Source organism: Pteropus vampyrus, unplaced genomic scaffold (genome assembly GCF_000151845.1).
Source record: "Pteropus vampyrus isolate Shadow unplaced genomic scaffold, Pvam_2.0 Scaffold67, whole genome shotgun sequence".
Classification (NCBI taxonomy): Eukaryota; Metazoa; Chordata; class Mammalia; order Chiroptera; family Pteropodidae; genus Pteropus; species Pteropus vampyrus.
In genome coordinates this window covers 5,052,931-5,058,038 of record NW_011888848.1, presented here as the reverse complement: position 1 = coordinate 5,058,038, position 5,108 = coordinate 5,052,931, and positions in this window count along the sequence as shown.

Sequence of the window (5,108 nt, the reverse complement as noted above, 5' to 3'; positions counted from 1 at the left end):
CTCAGTGCCCTTGATCATCAGGCTGTAAGGAGGGCAAGCATGAATTGCCTTCATGGATGTGTGCCTTGTCAAAGGCCAGCTGGATGTGTGGAACTTCTTTGATTGATAGCCATGGACAGTCAGTGCACTACTATATTTAGCTGAAAGTTGGTAAAAAAGAATGCCGTCTAGAGTAGACATCCAAGGGATCAGGATCTCATTAGGATATTTTAAAGTAAAAAATGATTCTTCAAGAGCCCAGTGCAAGACAATGAATAAAAGCAGGAGAAAGTTATATTTACAAGTTATTTTTCTATTTCTATTTCTCAATGGTATCTTTTTTTTCCTTTAAAAATATTTTGTCAAATGGAAATTCATTTGGGTTAAATGGAAATAAATAAGCAATTTTAGTACAAAGTATTTGTGGAGAAGAGAAAACTCTGTTAAGAGGGCTGAGTTGGGTAAAAGTTGATTTTAAATATGATTATATTGTCCTCAATTCCTTTTTCTTATCTAGAGAGGTAGGGATTTGGCATTTTGACGATTTGCAATAAACATGTGAACCCTTTGTAAGTAATTTGTTTTTATGATGATCTTTCACTTATGCTGAATGTCCTCACCACTAAAGTTATGTGCATTTAAATTTGCTCTTTGTCCTTACAAATACTTGTGTACTTAATAACTTTATGCTTTTCGTAAGGAATGCTTTGTTATTTTGTCTGTGAGCAAAACAAAGCTCAAAATCTATCAGTATCGATGTCAGCATGGTGTTGTAAGTGGTCCTAGTATTTATTTGAGAGTTTAAACTTTTAATTTCAAAGCTTGCACTACATTTGGTTCTTTCTATATCTTCATTTTCAGAATTTTCAGTTTCTCCATTTTTAAAATGAGAGAACTTTGATTAAAAGATCTTCAGGTTCTTTCAGTAAAGTGATTTCACGTCATGTCTGGCATTCTTTGCCATTTAGATTATCATCACATCGAGGTTACATATTGTATCTTCCACATCTATTTTTTTAAATTCCTCTATATCATGAGCCTTAACAGATAATTGTTTAAATAATCAATACTGAATTATTTTAGCATATGACTATGGAAAATCTTATGGAATAATAGGATGAGAACTTTAGATTTATTTCATGTTTAGTTTTCTAGCAATCTATATGCCATTCATCTTATTGATATTAGAAGTTAAAGACTTATCAGAGATATTATAAGCTTAATACACGATGGCTTTTGTTTGGGAAACATTCAGACGTATTTTTTAAGCACTTTTAAAATTTTGGTCATGTTTCTTTTTCCTGTGTTATCACTTAAAGGAATAAGTATCTTCTAACAATAATCTGTAAAGTAGTATATAAAAAGAAATAAAAAGGCAATTTTCAGAAATTCATTAGATTTTATTTTAATTTTTCACATTCTGCAAAAATTTCCAAACTTATGAGTCTAAAAAGTTAGATCATATTTTTTTGATTAAAAAAATGAAGAAACAAACAATACCCCACAAATATCTGTTATAATAAAACTTTTCAAAAAGTCAGCATCATTCTGTTTTAATCTAAATCTTGCCCTCATTTTAATTAATTATTAATTAAAAAATACACTTACAAATTTATTGTAAAACAATTATTAACAGATGATTATGTATAAGATTCTCACTCTTTTGAGTCATTACCAGTGTATAAATATTGTGAAAACTACAATGTATGGTCTATGTCTCCTGGTTGTTTACATCTGCTGGAGGTATGGAGTTAATGCAATTTTTAATCTGCTCATTCCTCTCTCAATTCTCCCTCTGGTTAAAGATTTACCTTCCTGATTGCAAGGGTAAACTAATGATTAAGGCTAAATTAGTGGCACAGATGACATGATACAATAAATAGAGATCCCTAAAAATTTCACACACACACACACACACACACACACACACACACACACACACACACAAAACTATTAGATCTGATAAATTAATTCAGTAAAGTAGCAGGATACAAAATTAATATTCAGAAATCAGTTGCATATTTATACACCAATAATAAACTATCAGAAAGAGGAATTAAGAAAACTATCCCATTTCAATTGCATCAAAAAATATCTAGAAATAAATTTAACCAAAGAGGTAAAAGACTTATACTTGGAAAACTATAAGACATTGAAGAAAGAAACTGAAGATACAAATAAATGGAAGCATATACTGTGCTCATGGATAGGAAGAATTAACATTGTTAAAATGTCCATACTACCCAAAGCAATCTGCATATTCAATACAATCCTTATCAAAATATCAAGGACATTTTTCATAGAACTAGAACAAATAATCTTAAAAAAATATATGGAACCATAAAAGACCCCAAATAGTCAAAACAATCTTGAGAAAGAATGAAGTTGTAGGTATCATGCTACCTGATATCGAACTATACTACAAGGCTATAGTAATCAAAGCAGCATGATACTGGAATAAAAACAGACACATAGATCAGAATAGAGAACCCAGAAATAAATCTTCACTTATATGGTCAATTCATCTTGCAAAAGAATTAAACTGGACCATATTCTTATACAATATAGAAAGATAAACTCGAAATAGATTAAAGGCTTAAATTAAGACCTGAAGCCATAAAACTCCTAGAAAAAATCATGGGCAGTAAACTCTTCGATATCACTCTTAGTAATGTTTTTTGGATATGTCTCCTCAGGTTAGGTAAATAAAAGAAAAATAAACAAATGAAACTACATCAAACTAAAGATTTTTACATAGCAAAGGAAACCAACAAAACAAAAAGACGACCTAGTGAATGGGAGAAGATATTTGTCAATGATAGATTCAATAAAGGGTTAATATTCAAAATATATAAAAAACTCACACAACTTAACACCAAAAAACCCAAACAATCCAATTAAAAAAATGAGCAGAAGACCTGAATGGAAATTTCTCCAAATAGGACATACTGATGGTAAATAGACATATGAAAAGAGGCTGAATGTCACTAATCATCAGGGAAATGCAAATTAAAGCCTCGATAAGATATTACTTCAAATCTGTCAGAATAATTATCATTAATAAATCAATAAATAACAAGCGTTGGCAAGGATGTGGAGAAAAGAGGACCCCTACTATACTGTTGATGGGATTGTAAATTAGTGTAGCCACTATGGAAAACAGTATGAAGTTTCCTCGACAATTAAAAATAAAACTACCATATGATGCAGCAATTCCATTTCTGGGTATTTATCCAAAGAAATCCAAAACATTAATCTGAAAAGACATATGCCCCTCTATGTTCATTGCAGCATTATTTATAATAGCCAAGATATGGAAACAAACCTAAGTGTCTATCAACAGACAAATGGATAAAGAAAAGGTGGTTTATGGTTTGGCTATAAAAAAGAATAAAATCTTACCATTTGCGACAACATAGATGGACCTTTAGGGCATTATGCTAAGTGAAATAAGTCAGGCAGAGAATGACAACATATAATTTCACTTACATATAAAATCTAAAAAACAAAATAAATGAACAAACAGAAAAGTAACAAACTCATAGATACAGAGAATATTTTGATGGTTGCCAGATGGGAGTGGGGTTAGGGGTATAGGTGAAAAAGGTGAAGGGATTAAGAAATACAAATTGTCAGTTATAAAGATAGTCATGGGATGTGAAGTACAGCATACAGAAGGATAAACCACCTCTTCTTTATTCATTTGTCTATTGATAGACACTCAGGTGGCTTTCATATCTTGGCTATTGTAGATAATGCTGCAATGAACGTAGGGGTGCGGATGTCTTTTTAGATTAGTGTTTTAGATTTCTTAGGATAAATACCCAGAAATGGAATTGCTGGGTTATATGGTAGTTTTATTTTTAATTTTTGAGGAAATTCCATAGTTTTCTATAGTGGCTATGGAATATTATAGTCAATATTATCGTAATAACTATGTATGGTGTCAGGTGGGTACTGAACTTATTGAGGTGATCATTTCTCAAGTAATGTAAATTTCTAATAACTATGTTGTACCCTTGAAATTAATATAAAAGTAATAATGTATATCAACTTTAATTTTCACAAGAGTAAAAAAAAAGGCACCCCCCCCAAGTTGTTTAACATCCTTCTCCCCGCAAAAAAGAGACTAAGCTAATGATATCTCATCCATCAATATTTGCTTCAAGAGTGAGTACATGACCAAGGCAATCTAATATGACTCATTCCCTACATTATTTATAATGAGAACTAGTGGAGAAGACCTTTTTCTCTCTGGTTATGGAGACATATGGAATAAATTCAAATGTTTCCTTTGGTCAAGTTCCCTGCTCTATGAAAAACTTGGTCCTCAATGAAATCCCACATTCAAACTTAAGAGTTAGCTGGACAGAAGCTATATAGCATTTGAGTCCCTGGTTCTCATTTCGAAAATGTCATTTTCCCTTCTATTCATCATTATTTCAGTTATCAATTGATTTGTTTAAATTAAATCAATATAGGATTCTGTCACTTGCAACCCAAAAATCTGACCAATGAAAACAAATACAAACATGAATGCATTACAAGAAAAATAGAAAGTGCATCTTGGATTCTCAAGCACAGTTATATACATGTGTAGAAATGTAGAGTTTCTTTTTTTTCTCATTGAAGCCATTTTCTTTTTAATTCTCCCCATATCAACAACACATACATTCACACCTTTTTGATATTAATATTTCAAATATGACATAAAGTTATAGTATCGATAATTAATATTGCATAGTAGTTTGATATTTTTGCAAATTTTTCAAAAATTTAGGAAATATATCTTGACCTTCATATTTTCTTTTACTACATTCTTTTTTGACTTTTATTCGTGTCTTCATTTATTAATATTTCTACCAAAGGGATATGACACTGAAAAGAGGTGCAACTCTAATTTGGCCCCTTCGTGACTTACTACAAGCTCCAGTAAAAAATTTGAAGCTTAAAAATACTGAACATAATATATGTGACAATATACGTATTTCTATTTTTCATGTAACTGATTACAATTTGAAATTGAATATGGGCCGAAATTTAGGATTATGGATTGTAATGGCAGATGTTCCTACTCCCAAGATGTTCAATGCTTTTGTAGTAGAATGTATGAGTTTGCTAAGGATGCT